Source organism: Megalops cyprinoides, chromosome 11, assembly GCF_013368585.1.
Source record: "Megalops cyprinoides isolate fMegCyp1 chromosome 11, fMegCyp1.pri, whole genome shotgun sequence".
NCBI classification, from domain to species: Eukaryota; Metazoa; Chordata; class Actinopteri; order Elopiformes; family Megalopidae; genus Megalops; species Megalops cyprinoides.
Window position 1 is genome coordinate 1,677,045 of NC_050593.1, and position 16,054 is coordinate 1,693,098.

A 16,054-nucleotide genomic window follows, 5' to 3' on the forward strand; every position below is an offset into this window, starting at 1 on the left:
TACTGTGGTCATATAGAGGACAAAATTGGTTGATCCTGTAGCCATGGTACACAACAACAAAGGCAAATAAGAATTCATAACTACAGGACTTCCCTTTTCCTCTGAAAAATCATGATCACTTATAGAGAGGATTTTAAAAATGAGTGGCAGGCTTCTGAGCCTCAAACCCTGCTGGACACTGGCTGGTGCTGTCTCCTCTGTGAGCACAGATCTCTAACCAGTGGTCTCTTCATTCAGTTCTGGCGCCAATGTGTGCACTGATTTGTGTTCAGTGCTGGATCTGCTCTGTGCAGCTCTTTTTCTGAAATAAGACATGCCATGGCAAAGCAGATTCTTTCTGCACATGTGTTCTCATTTGTACATTCAAAACTAATCTTTGTGGGATTCCACCTCCTAAGTTCCCAGTCATCTTGACATCAGATCCTTAGTTGTGATAGATGCTTTCAGCTCAAACACAAGAGTGATTGGCTAATACTGACAGTCTTAATAGATGACTATAAATTAATCCCCAAAACAATATGCTGGGAAGATAGCTCTGGTTTAAAAGCCTCCATCAAAACACCCCTTATGACGTGACATGCTCCTGGTGAAATGTTACCTAAGGAGCGCAGGGTAGGGAATTTGTGAGCGTTACCCAAAGAGCACACACTGGAGGATAAGTGGAACGTTATACAGAGAGTGCAGATCAAGGGATTAGTACAACATTACCCATAGCGGACAGACCAGGAGATTCATGGAATGTTACCCATTGAGAGCAGGTGGGGGGTTAGGGTTAGGGTTAGAGTGAAAATTTGGGTTTTAGTGGAACTTCACTGGAGGACCATATTTACTAGGTGCAGCATTATAGTCGAACTGAATATTACTGGAGGATGATATTTACTAAGTACAGTATTGTCTTAGATAAGGTGGCATAAGGAGGGTGCTTTTCAAGCTGTCTTGTTTTCCATTGGAAAAATGTGTATTTCTGACAATAATTTTGTCAAAGTGGCAAGACTCACACTATTAAGACATCAGTACTAGGTGTGTCATAGTATATCTGTGTACTAATCACAGGAATGTGCATTAGTAACTGTTTTCTGTTTATTCAATACATATGTGCTCATGGCTAAGTATGTTTGCTTAGTCTCCACTTGGGTGAGGGCTTTACCAAAGGGACTTTGGTATCAGGCAAAAGCTGATATAGACGTTTGTCAATTGCGAAGAATAGCAACAACTTGCAAAACATAAGATTAGGTCCGATTTGCAGCATTGCAATTTAATTTGTCTGCAGTCAGCCTTAGTGCTTGATACCAGACACCCACATGAAATGCAGGAAGATATGGGAATGATTCAAAGATAAGGTAAAAATGACTGCCAAGAACATTGCTGTTTAACATGGGAAAGTACTACTTGCTTTTCTCAGCTTTTTCTGAAGTCCCATCTTGTTGCTGTGGGTCATTGTAAGTCATGGTGGGAGGGGTTAAATATTACCTGTCAGACATGGACAGACTGAAAGTATTAGACTGTTGCTGATCATGGCTGTTTGAATGTTATCAGTATGATTATTATTAGAGCTGATATTGTTGATAGAACAGAAGCTTGTTGATTGGACTCTTGGATGTCCTGACAATTAGGGGTTGGAGAGTAGAAATTGCCCATGATAAGAGGCTGATTGCTCCTGTAACAACACTGTGCCAATGTAGTGCTGATGCTTGCAGGTCTTGTTTTGTTGAAAGGCTGATGGTACCCTCCTTGGGATCTGTCATTGCACACAGTTTGTAGTTTGCTGTTAATTGGTGATTTTTCATTCAAGACAAATTTCATATTGTTAATATGACCAATAAATGACTGAATGTAACAATTGTAAGAGAATGTAACAATTTTAAGAGAATTTATTTGGAGTAAAACAGACCCACACACAGAGGAAACTCTGCTAAACTCCTTTACTGAGCAGGTAACAAGGCCAGTTGCTATACTGATGTTCATAGCACTTCATAGATCTGATTGAAAAAAAGATCCAGGCTGATGAATTCTCCTGTTCCAAGAAGAGACGATAGCATCATCTCTCTGACGCAGGGGTCTCAGAACCTTCTCAGGCACTAGCTCAGATTCGTCCTTTTTAAAGAGCATCACCTTTGAATTGCAGATGGATTGCAAGACGTTACTGTGTTTTGATTGTTAGTTTGATTGTTAACATCATGCAATGTGTGATTGAGCACTTAATTGCTCATTAGTGTGACCATATCAATTTTTGATGTCATTTTTGTCTACATTGTAATATACATAAGATGTCTGTAGCGTGTCTTCTTCAGCTAAAATTGGAGTGATTGGAGTGTGTGGCAGTTTATGCCAGTTCCCCTTCATGTTTTTGCATTGGTTTGCATTTTTTCACATCACAAATTACAGTCATGCTCTAATTATACCCATGCTTTGACTGAGAGCGTGAGGTACGTAAAGGTAATCAGTTTGCCATCAGTCTGCACCCTCAAAGTTAATGCGTGTTAAGCGGAATGGGCTAAAAAAAGAGGTGGTATAAATATACATCTAGTGATGTCATTGCTTTCTCTGTCACTGGAGTTTTAATGAGCAAATGTGTCAAACAACACACCACCATTTGATGTCCTACGTTTAATAAACACTGTGTGGTGCAAGATGAACATGATGCAGGAAGTGATGTTTCTCAATCCAAGATGTGGCATTTGGGTTATTTACACTGTAGGAAATGTGGAGGAGATTGAGGTTATGCAATTTCACTGTTACAGCAATGCAAAGCACTGGATTTGTGTGGCTGTTTCAAGACAAAACTCATGAGAGCCAATACAAACACTCATGAGAGGCTCTGAAATTATGGGAGACCTGTACTTGTTCAGTGGGAGTCAGTTTCAAATTCAAAATTAGTATATGAGCAATGCGTAAATCTGAGAAATATATTTCACTAATTTAATACAGCTGTGCATATTCGTATACATGCAGAAAGCATTTATAAATCAGCTATATAGGTAGGGACATTTGAGTTTCCTTGTCTTTGAAATATCAGACCAGTTTGCCTGCATTTTGTTTTGAACTCTTAAGTGACAGAATCCAAAGAAATGAAATGAATTGTATGATTGACATGAAGAAGCAGAATTTTCTCTAACTGGATTCTTGCATGGGAATCAGTCTGACCTTCACAAGCTGAGATTTCGGTCAGAGAAGATCTCCCCTGCCCTGGTCATCAGACGGTGAGCACAGGGCCCATGTGTGGTAATCTGCCGTCTGTCTGTGAGGCTCACTGCATCCTGCTCGACTTTCCCAGCTCGCGGCTATGGGCTTCTGCTCCTGTTTATCCACAGAAGGGGTGTGACGCTCTGCTGATTGCTCCTCTGGACAATGACAGCTTCACTGGAGCAAGCAGCTCATGAGGCTGTGCTGATATCCACCATGGCCAGAGAAAGACAGACAGGAGAGGGGGGGGGGGGGCTTGTCTATGATCTAATTTCTCAGAATCCACTGTTAAGACCACCCGTGTCCACAGCTGCATGGGCTCATTGATTGCTGAGGCGCTGTGTTTCACATGTGAATTTCAACAGACAACTAGGCCCACGTTACACTGTGCAAGTGTCTGCTTGCCCCTGAGAGCAGTCAGCCCAAAGCCTCTAAAAGTTTCTCGTAAGCAGTGATGTCACTGTCCAAACACAGCTAATGAAGGTCTTCCTGCCTCCAGGGCACAGGCCGGGGCTGATGGGTGACCCACATCTGCACAGACGCCTTCTTCTGGGGATCTGCACAGACAAGTTCAGAATTGCTTCCATAACAGATGGTGAAGCCTTGGTTTGGCTTTTTAAAGACAGTGCATTAAGCATACAACCGCTACTCCACACCTGTTTTCAACACAGATATGTGTCTTCATGAAAATGATAAGAAACAGAAACAAGTCCATAAGGAGAAAATGTTTTCACAATCAGTGTCAGTGAGAAACACAGCCTAACAAAAGCATGCCCTATAAGACCCTGTAAGATGCTTAGGATCTACCAGGGAAAACCTTTTAGAAGGAATTTCATTTTAGTGGAAGAAACAATCTGTAACAGAATAATATGAGGAGCCAAAGAGTGGTTAGAGCTGACATATAATTCAAATCTGTAACAGAATAATATGAGGAGCCAAAGAGTGGTTAGAGCTGACATATAATTCAAAGTAGGCTGATTTTAAAGGCAATGGGAAATGCAGCACTTCCAAGTTTGTTTCTTTAAGAGCTGGAAAAAAGCATGAAACCTGTGCCCCTCTGGAGATGGGCATGCCCCATGTGAGGTCAGAGGTGGGGGTGTGACAGTCCTGGGGTCTTCTGTGATCTTTAGGTTATACTCCACAGGTAAATACATCAGCTGTTTGATTTTTTCTTTGACTTTGACTTTTCTTTGTTTTTTTTGTATTTTTCTTTCTTTTTTAGTAAACTTGCATAATAAAAGTTTATGCTGATTCGTTTCAGAAACATACATGCCCACACACACACACACACACGCACACACACACACACACACACACACACACACATTAATACCATGATTAGTTTAAAAATATGGCAAAGATATCTGGTAATGCTATTGCATTGTGTGTGGCTTTAGAAACGTGTCTGTGAGTATATCAATGCCATTATGATGTGTGTGGGATGAGAAACCTGTATTGAGAAACCTGTATCGTGCTTCGTGAGGGGTGAGAAACGTATGTGTAAGTGTGTTAATTCTACTGTTCTGTGTGTGAGCGTGTCATTTCCACTGTTCTGTGCGTGAGTGCATTAATCCTGTCAAGCTGTGTATGAGTGTGAATTTCGTCATGCTTTCTGTGTCAGCTTTCCCACACAGAGGGTCGACTGCATAGAGTTCTTGATTACAGACCATAGATGGGTAGGTTTCAGGATTAGAGGTCTGTGTGCAATCACATTCTCAGGCATTCTCATGCATTCTTAGGCATCTTGAAGATGCAGAATACCCAGTATACTGTCATGTGTGAATCCTGAAAAGAACAAGCTGCAAGCCTTGATTGTGTTTGTGTTCTGAACTGCCTTTGCGTATTGTGTCTGCAGTAGAGATGTATTGTACAGGGGTCTTTCTGGTGCCTGGTTATCTGTTTTCTCCATTGTAGCCTGTTTACAGTTTCTTTGTGGTCCCAGAGGTGCCGATAGCATCATGGTCCCAGCGGTGTGAAAAAGAGCAGGGAATGTGGTGGCCTAAGGTCAGGCACATATTAAACCTAGAGAGGAATTGCTACAGCCCAGACTGCCACTGATAACAGCTGAGGAGGTATACTGTGATAAGAATAGGTTTTGTTTTTAGCGCTTGTGAGATTATATTTGTGAGGGATCAGAATCGCTGTACCCCGCATGCCTTGCTGCTGATTGTTTGGTTGCTTTCTTATAATAAATTAATGGAAGTGTGTTGTTTTATCTTGTGGGTTCCTTCTTTTGCAATGTGTGTGGTTTATGGGAGGTCTGTGAGAGAGGAAGGGCAGAGGAACACAGTTCTACAGAATTTACTACAAACAGGAGGGTAGATTTTTAAGACCAAATAAGATCTATTTCTGAATGAATTACTGATACTACAAATTATAACTTTGAAGAACTCCACAGATAGTCCTTAGTCTTATTTCTTTCCTGTGTGTGAGAAGTGATTCCTCACAATGTTAGATATCTTCTGGGGATGGCAGACAGAGGAAGGCCTTTGTTGTAGAGACAAGATGTTGGCCTGTTCAGACTCTGTGTTCATGTCAACACCAAGCTCAAAACCAGATGAAAAGCATGCTGGTGTTCAGTGACTGAGTACAGAAATTCATCCATAACATAATGCATACATGCAGGCCTGAAGCCTATTGGATAAACATCTGTTTTACTTTTCATAATCACATCCAGTAATTGCCATTTATTTTATTTATTTATTATATTTGAATTGTGACAATAAAAGTATTTAGCTTATACAGTCCTAATACAGTGTAATTATATTTCTTGTGCTGTGCATAGGTACGGACTGACCTGGATATAGGCGTTTTGGTAGCTGTAGTGGGTTTTTTAAAATTCAGTATTAGTGCGATTTAGCATCAGAATTGTGTCAGAGTCATTTAACTTCAAAGGGAAAGTGTTGAGCTGATCAAATTGAATAACTGGTGCCATTGATAGAAAAGGGTAGAACTGATCAAGCTACTGTATGTAACAATTTTTGTTAGTTAATGAATCAAAGACTGGATTTCAGACCTTGGTGGATCTTACTACACATCTGTCCCATTGGTGATTCTTGATTTGAAACATTGTTTTAAACAGCAGTGTGGTACAGTGGTGGAGAACAGGTTTTGAAAATGAAATGCTTTTGGATGGTTCTCAGGTGTCGCTGTTGTCATCTTTTATGTGCCATTGTTTTTATGACTTCATTGAGTGCACTTTTATATCCATTCTTTGTAAATTGCATTGGTTAGGTGACAAATACTAACACATACACCAAACCAAACTAAAGCTTCTATGAAATAGGCCTAATAATATATGCCATGTGGAAGACAGACAGCACAGATATGTTTCTGCAGTGGTCTAGCTCTGTTTTCATCTGTAACAGGATGACAGAATGTATTTCTATGTTCATAAGTGAAACATATGGCTCTTATAATCCAGGGAAAAGCAAAAATATGTGTTTTTACAGTATGTGTGTATAGTTGAATGTTGAGATTAGATAATGAGAGGAGCATTATGGAGAGATATTCAGGGATGCTGTTTTGAGTCTTGGCTAAAGCTGTTGTCATGTTCTTCAGTAATACAGAGAACCTGCATCACTTCAGTAAATGTCTAGCTGAATACATAAATGACATGCTAGCAATGTAAGCCACATTGGTTAAGTGTGTCTGAAAAAAAAAAAGATTAAAAGATGTTGTTTTTACCCTGCAGTGAGGTCAAATGAAGGAGAAGCAAGTAGATGATGATTCTGAATCCATGGGTCCACCTGTCAGGAAGTCAATAAACTGCCATCTAACCAGCAGGCGCCTTACATGATGCATAGGGTTCCAGCAGAGAGGTTCTGCAATGGATGCTAATGTTCATCACCTGCAGCAAAACTCTCTGTTCCAAATTTTATACGGGGATCATGTTGAAATGTGCTCTCCTAATATGCCCTACCTAAAGTTTAAATTCAGGCATATGCACATGTTGTACTATGTTGGGGGGTCACACTATTTAATTTAGTTTTTACTAGGGGTCGACCGATATGGTTTTTTCAAGGCTGATACGATAATAATTATCTGTGACAAAAAAAGGACGGTAACCGATATTTCAGGCCGATATTTGAATGCTTTTAACATGTGTTTTTTTTCTGGAGTGAAAAGAAATAGGCTGTGGCAACATGGACTTAATTACAAACCCTCTTTACTTAGTCATATGTTTTTATAGTTAAGTTAAATAAAGAAGCAAAAAGATCAAATGAAAATTCTTTCTCAAAGATAAAAATAAACTGAAAATTGCAATAACTAAAATGACCACATTTGGCATTACAGATAATCTGTGAGGGTCATATTTGAGCTGCAGCGTGTGTGCGAGAGTGTACACGTTTGAATGAGATGGTGTACGAGAGAGACAGGGCCTACTAAAAGGGAGCTAATATTGACGTTGTGGGTAAATTTCTCTATGGTTATCTTATTTTGGCTACACAGCAGATGCCTATCACTATTTCAGAAGCATTTAATTATCAGACGAACGATGGCAATCATTGCGTAAGAAATAAAGCGAATTGATACATCATTTAGGCTGCATTTTCATAATAAAGCATGTGTAGCAAAGGGCAAGAGCAGTCACCCCACCCGGCCTCGAACCCAGGTCTACGGGGTACCAAACATGTGACTTTGACCGCAACGCCAAAGAGCAAGGCTCGTTGGTATGGCAATCAGAGCGCATACTCAACCATAGTGATGGCACTCTGTCACACCTGCCCTCCCCTTTGGGAAGTGCGCCCATGCACTTCACGCACCAAGGCGTCCCTCGTGCATCCCCCACCATACTTCTCCCATCCCAGGGTGCCCCACTCACCAGTGCTTCATCCATCTCTGGGGTCCCTGACACCATGCTTCACCCACCTCTGGGGTCCCTCACACTGGGGTCAACCTAACCTGGGGGTCCCTCATACAGCTCACACACTGGGCAAGCCTCGCAGCAAGCTATCCCATTTGTAGCAAAGGGCGAGAGCAGTCACCCACCCAGCCTCAAACCCGTGTCTACGGGGTACCAAACTGCAGCTTTTACCGCAACGCCAAAGAGCCAGGCTCGTTGGTATGGCAGTCAGAGCACATACTCAACTGTAGTGACAGCACTCTGTCACAGGTTGAAATATCAAACCTTAAAACTAGCCTGTGCGTCCATGCTTTTTCTGAAGCTGTGGAGAGATTCTAGGAGCCCATTTGCTCCTAAGTCATTTGTGTGAAAAATGGACAACTCATACAAAAGTAGGGTACCATGTGGAAGGACTGTGATAAAGTTAGTGAAAATACTGTGAAGTGCAAACTGTGTGCTGCAATTTTTTATTTTAATAACTCGACTTCCATGATGATGATGAGGCCAAATGAAGAAACGTCAGAGCAGCAAACGGGTATTTTCAGCTTTGCCGCGACGTTCTGACATACAGTGCAACTGCAAGCGAGCTAAAGTTTAATTTCATGAATGACTGTAATTCAGAAGGGCTGTGCTTTAGGGTAAATTTCTTTGAATGTTTCATTTGAAAGAATAAATATACATTAATTATTGTTAAATGTGCAGTGTCAAACTGTTGCAACTTATTAAGCTTGCCAATTAGTCCTTATTACAAGTCCTTATTTCTTTTATATTCCAAGCTTGTTTTTTGGCTTAAGTGTCGACTACTTATACTGCTTCAAAAAGGGACAATTAGCCTAGTGCAATTTGGTTAACAGCATGGTTTGAGCACAACGACCCTTTTACTGGATACTTACCTTCCATCCTTGTTTCCAGCAGCAGGTCTGAGAAAATGTCTGATTTTCAAGGTCAGATAACGTTGTCTGTCTTGGCCAATGAGGGAATTTTGTGGAATGTTAGCCATACCAACAGTTTTTCTGACAGAGGAGATAGGAATAGAACACGCATTGCTTTAAATTTTTTTTTTTTAATCGGGAATTTAGATAAAAATATACCATAACAGATAATCAAAAATTTGCAAATATCAGCCCCAATTATCTAACGACCAGTTATTTTTTACAAATAAGGCCTCATCTTGACACACTGCAATGTTGTTGCTTTTTTCTCGTAGTCACTCTATAAATGTTGAAAGGTCTATCCATCCATATTGTAGGGTGTTGTAGTGACTCATTCTGCAGGAGTCTGTGACTCATTTTGCGTGAGTCATTTTGCGTAAGCGACTCATTGGTAGCTCAGTGACCCACACCCGGCTCACCTGACTGTTCCTTTGAAAAAATCCGAAGTGTATTTGTCTTGCACAGGGTGGGTTCAGCAAAGGCAGAGACAGAGTGTTCAGTGTGAAATGCACTGAGCTGACCATCTGGCCCATGCCCTGCTCATACTGTGTGATTATGAGTAGCATCCATGGGCCAGAGCTTCACCTAGATGCTGTACCGCAGCGAGTGGGTGGGCAGAGGGTGCGGCTGCCCCAGGCCCACGGTTCTTCCATTTACAAAGGGGCCCACCTTGGGCCCAATCTCTCTGACTGAACGTGCATTTTTGTTGTTTAGTTGAATATTTTGAATAAAGTTTGTTTGTGTGTCTTTGCTGTTATTGCAGCAAAAAAAAATAAGAAGTCAGACTGAGGGCGTAATGGTTTCGACTGACCCCTAGCTAACTTTCTCGCTGCAATATTTAAGTGTAAGTGTACAAACAGAAAAACTACGCCCTCTATTCGAGTCCCAGAGTAGGAACTAGGCGATCACCGGCTATCTTGTTTTATTCCCATCGCCGTCACTGCTGACGGAGCCACGATATTTAGCTATTTTGAATGAGCAGACACAATAGTTCCAAAAAACTTTATTTACTGTCCAGTGTCCTTGTGTAAGTGTACAAACAGAAAAACTACGCCCTCTGTTCGAGTCCCAAAGTAGGAACTAGGCGATCGCCGGCTATCTTGTTTTATTCCCATCGCCGTCACTGCTGACGGAGCCGCGGTATTTAAAAATGGTTTCACGCAAATGTGGTGTGCTGAAATAGCACACCTCATTGTAATCTGCATTTCTCTCCATTCCGCCCTTCCTTGGATCTGTCTTGTGTCTCCATACAGCCTATAATAGGCTGTATAAGGGCCCACTACATGTCCTTGCCCCCTCTGCAATGAGCTATCAGCTCCTCCCCTGCCTAGGTGATATCATGAAGACTGACACTGAATTGACAAATAGCACAAATTTGTGCACTACTGCTTGCACAAATCACTGCATTCTTCTATTGAACAATAGCTGACATTCTGGTCATCAAGACCATCAGCAGAGCATCTGATAATGACACCGAAGTGATGCACATTGGAGGTGTGGAGAGCTGTACTGAGTTTGAGTAAAATAATGTCAATTGGGAGATAAACATTTCCTCTCTTTCAGAAAAGGAGTGTTGGAACAGAGCCTCTACTCCGATCTGATATTAACACAGTCCTGACACTCCCAGGCTTCCTTCTGAAGACTCCCAGTGTAGATCCAGCATATCGGCTCTGTCCCTAACAGTCATCTTTCTGCTCCCACATGCAGATGGCCACTGTAAACTGCCCACATCAGACTTGAGTCAGCTTTTTTCACTTGTCATCACATCAGTTTGCAAAAGGGTGTCTCTTGCGAGAAGCTTGGGCCTGCAGTGGGTCTGCTCAGTTCATTTCACAGTTTATTGTCAGCTATGTAAAGTAAATATCAATGAACTTGCAGGTTTTAGCCATTGTTAGGTAATAGTCCTCAAATTGTTGGTAGCTAATGGATTTTAAACGCTATGTGGGAAACGCATGTCCAGTAGTGATAATTATACGGAGCTGAAAAGTCATTTAAAAGCCTTTTGGAAAATCAGAGAATCTGATTATTTGCCAGATGCCAAGTAACCTGATTTAAATGACTGGCTCCAAAAAATAAAAACAAAATCCCTGGTGTTTGAGAGAATGGTATGCTGAGTGTTTTGCCTGTGTTTGAGGCCATGTCAAATTATGTGTCCTGCAGAGTCCCTGTATGGCCTTTTGGAAGGAATGCAGAAATGCAAAGAGGAGCTGGTTTACAGGGCGTTGTGCCCAATTCTGTCCCTTCCATCACCGGCTAACTAATACTAGTATTTCAATCACTATAGCCATACATGAGGGAAAAAAAATCAAATCAAAAGAAAATTATTGCATTTCAGGTGAAGAGGTGCACAACACAAGGCCGCTTTGAACTCATATAAGATGTGTTGAACGCATTCACATGTACAGAGGTCTGTGTGTGTGTGTGTGTGTGTATATGCACTTCTAAACTGTTGCTTTCCAAGTTGATTACCTTGCGGCATTTAGGTCCCTCCTCCCTCCCTCCCCTACATGGAGGTCTTGCTGTTTGAGATCTTAGGAGGAGTGCAGTGCACAAAGGCACCCTGTATGCAAACTGCAGGCTAGGCTTGTGAAACAGGAATAACCTCAACCTTAGCTCATCAGTCAGGAACATTCAGATTTATGTCTACTGTTACAGTGGAAACAGAGCAGTCAGCAGTGACCTCAGCCCTCACTCTCGGGCTTAGAGCGTGTCCAAATTACCGTGGCACGGTCCACATCTTGGCATTTGTATTCCCCTGTGATGACTGGAGCATCAACATAAATAAAACGTAAATACAACATGGTACCGTGTTGGCCACACTGTTCCTGTGTACCCATCATAATAATAATAATGTTTAGCAGTCCATCTGTCTCATGCAGACATAACACAATTACCTGGTTTGCCATCTCACAGTCCTGTTCATCATGACAAAGATGATAGTCTGATTTTTTGACTTGTTCTTCTGCTAAATTTATAACAAATGTTATTGTCAGAAAATAATACCATAGAAAATACCAACAGACATGACTCAGTACTTAAAATTAAGTACTATTGTTTCTTAGAAAAGATTGTTGAGAAGTAAGATGAATATCAATTGATTGAACACAGATACCACAAAGAAGGATATAAACCTGGACTCTCAGTGCGTGTTGTGGTCCATAGTCCTGAGAACATAGAGACCTGCCAGACTATTGTGTATTGTCGCAGCCTGTGGGGCAAATGCTGAGGATACATCATGCTAATTAGATTTATGGCCAGTAAAATTGTCAGGGCACAGGCAAGGACTCAGGCGTGGACCACGAGAACTCCAGATTCCAAGTGCTTTTATTAAAGACGTGACCAAAAAACAGGCAGGGTAGAAACCAGGTGGGCAGTCCAAAGCAGTCAGGAATCAAAGCCGGGGACAGGCAGGGTCAAACCAGGTAGTCAGGTAGATCAGGTGAACAAGGCAGGACAGCAGGCAGGAGCAAGGTCGAAGCACAGGCAGGGTCAATTTGGGGAACAGCAATCAGGCAGACACCACGGCAGGAACGAGACAGGTACAAACACACTGCAACAAACTGGCAACAAGACAGAGACAAGCAGGGTAGATATAGGGCTGGGCTGATTAGGTGATGGGAAGCAGGTGTGCAGGCAGGCAGGTGGAGATGATCGGGTGGGTGGAGACAGGGCGGAGAGCGGGGCAGGGCTAGAACATAAGGAAAACAAAAGAACATGTACAGGGAAAAACAAAAACACAACAGCTAGGGGGCAGGAGCACTGAGAAAAATATGTGCCTGATTAAATCTTAAAGTTATTAAGCATCTATTTTATAATCTGGATGTTATAAAACATGTATGGCATAATATAGACATTACAAACATATATATACATTGTACAATTTTGATGTTATGCATCATGTCTTATACAATTTGGAGTTACAAAAAATGAATTTCATAAAACAGCTGATTAGCTGCAGTGAAGTCCAGAGCTGGTGTTGATTTCTACAGCTGTAGACAACATTCAACAGTATGTAATAAGGGATTACCAGTGTGCAGGGATTACACACATTTTTGGCTGAGTTGGAGAAACCCAGGGAGATCTTACAGAAAAAGCGACTTTTGTAGAGATGGAAGAACTTTTGTATGACAGTGTACTAAGAGGGCTAAGATGGATCCCTTACATCTGTAGGCTTCATTGGGGGTGTACATGGGCAGGTATGTGCTTTTCTACAAACAAGATCATATTCCCCCCTGGGAAAGCTGTCAGTATAAACAGCAGAGCTTGTGCTCTTCAACAGCATGGGCTCATGACAGGCAATTTAGACATGGTGCAATACATAGACCAATTACTAAAAGTATCAGACATACATTTGAAGTGAAGCAGTGGACATATGCTGTAAATAATACTTTTCATTAATGTCCTCTAGTAGGGTTTGGGGGAGCAGCACTGATCTGAGCGTCACAGCTGGCAGGTGTCAACCTGTCTGTCCATTCCCCATTATTAATATTAGACTGTGGTCTTCCATTTTTTTTGGTTTGGGTTATAGGAAAAATCCACAAAGATATATGGCAATAGTGGCAGAATAAAATTCTGTGGTTGCTACCACTGTTCTGAAGCAGACCTGATGGGGTGTGGGGTGTGGATCCTGCTGACGTTACCACACTCCAGCGGATGGAAAGCTCCAACACTTTAAGCCTGGTAATGAACCCGTAAGCCTTTTTGCAGACGGGTTCATATGACAGGTTTGAATGTAGTGGATCAAAGTAAATCTAATCCTGTCAGGGTTGATTTAAGAGATGGATGCTCTGAGGTCAGAGACTTCAGCTCAGGTTATGCACATAGAATTAGACGGTGGAACCCAGCTGCCCTCTTCACTGTATGCAGATATGGCTTTGTGTGGCAGCTGGCCAAGAGAAAATTATGACCTGAGAGAAGCAATCATGTCTACCAACCTGTTTTCATTGGTTTTTGCTCAGAAATCAAGCAATAAGTTATTTCAATAATCCACTGGCAGGTGGCAGCTAATTTCCTTTCCCTCACTCTTACTTGAGTGTTTTCTTGTTTGCATATTACGAATGTGTGCATCATTTGCACATTTCTTCTGATTGTGCAGCCAGGTAATTGATTTACTTTTTGATCTCTGTTGCCGCAACTAGGGTGTGAAAAGGGCAACTAATCTGTGAAGACTGCATGATGTAAATATTCACAGAAATGCTCTCTTTTTTTCTGTTTGCATATTGCACTGAATTAAATGTCTTTGTAATGATTCCGATGACTTTGTCTTGTTTAAACACTCCCATTGTTCATTTCTGTCAGGGCTTCGCCCCCCTAGCTGCGGTGTTTTTGTTTTTCCCTGTCCATGTGCTTTTTGTTTTCCTTGTGTTCCAGCCCCGCCCCGCTCCCCGCCTGGTCCCTGCCCACTTGATTGCCCCATTATCTTCACCTGCCTGCCTGCCCACCTGCATCCCATCTCCTCATCAGCCCAGCCCTATTTCTACCCTGCTTGTTCCTGTCTTGTTTGCCAGTTCGTCTCAGCGTTTTTGTACCTGTTTCGTTCCTGCAGTTTTTCTGGATTTCTGATTTCTCTGTGTTTTTGACTGTGCCTGATCATTTTGCCTGCCCGGTTCCTGACCCTGCCTGCCCCTGTTTTTGTCCGCGGACTGCCTTCTGGTTTTCGACCCTGCCTGCTTTTGTTTCGCAACCTACCTGTCGTCATTAATAAACCCGCCTGGAACCTGAAGCTCTCTTGGTCTGCGACTGAGTCCTTGCCTGAGCCGTTACAATTTCCTTCATATGAAACTGTAATTATGTGGTGTTGTACTTTTCACCAGTGTGTTTTAGTGTTGATGCTTAATGTAGCTTATAATACTTTGCAGTATTTGAAATTTTGAATCTTTAGTATTTGGATTGTATTTACACAATTTGTCTGAATGTATATAATCATATACAATGAAAGTGTTGAGAATGCCAATAAGTGTGAATTCAGGCTCATTGTCAGGCTAGCAAGCTCCTTTCTTCATAAGGAAGTAGTGAGTCACAAGCACAGCAACACTGAAAAATGCACTTTTTCAAAACCGCAGAAATGCATTTTCTCATGCAGCATGTGAATGAGTCATAGAGCCACGTGAGACTGTGGCAGGTTTGAGTGTTGAGCATCCCTACACAAATACATATCCCTACACACCCCTACATACACTATATGGACAAAAGTATTTGGCCACACCTGTTTTTCAGGGTTTGGGCTAGGCCCCTTATCTCCAGAGAAGGGCAATCTTAATGCTTCAGCATACCAAGACATTTTGGACAATGCTATGCTTCCAACTTCATGGCAACAGTTTGGGGAAGGCCCTTTTCAACATGACTGTGCCCCAGTGCGCAAAGCAAGGACTATAAAGACATGGTTTGATGAGTTCGGTGTGGAAGAACTTGACTGGCCCGCACAGAGCCCTGACATCAACCCCATCAAGCACCTTTGGGATGAACTGGAACGGAGATTGCGAGCCAGGCCTTCTCGTCCAACATCAGTGCCTGACCTCGTAAATGCTCTACAGAATGAATGGACACAAATTCCCACAGAAACACTCCAAAATCTTGTGGAAAGCCTTCCAAGAAGAGTGGAAGGTGTTATAGCTGCAAAAGGGGGACCAACTCCGTTTTAAAGTATATGTATTTGAATACAATGTCATTACAGTCCCTGTTGGTGTAATGGTCAGGCGTCTGAATACTTTTGTCCATATAGCGTATCTACATTTACATTTACATTTATTTATTTAGCAGACGCTTTTATCCAAAGCGACGTACAAAAGTGCATACAGTAAGTATAGCGACAGTACAGGGACAGGATGTGTACAGTTCCACAATGAGACAGTAGTTCTCAGCTGAGAGCAAGGTCTGTTTGAGGACACAGTACAGTGTATAGGGCAACTAATACGATACACCTTCAAACTTCAAACAGCAAACTTCAACAACTTCAAACCGCGCAATGAGTGTCAGAGTAAAGGCGGCGAAAAAACGATTCAAAAAGCACACAGCAATTTACAAGAGCAGTGATTTGGGGGGGGGGGGGGGGGCAGCAATTGTGTGCTGGGTCAGTCCAGGTAGAGTCTGAAGA

At 42.0% G+C, this 16,054-nt stretch overlaps 1 protein-coding gene across 4 annotated transcripts in view; it reads left to right on the plus strand.

Annotated features, from left to right (window-relative positions):
* Positions 1 to 16,054, plus strand: part of LOC118785488 (rho GTPase-activating protein 6-like) — a 118,417-nt gene that overhangs the window by 59,848 nt on the left and 42,515 nt on the right. The window lies entirely within an intron of this gene.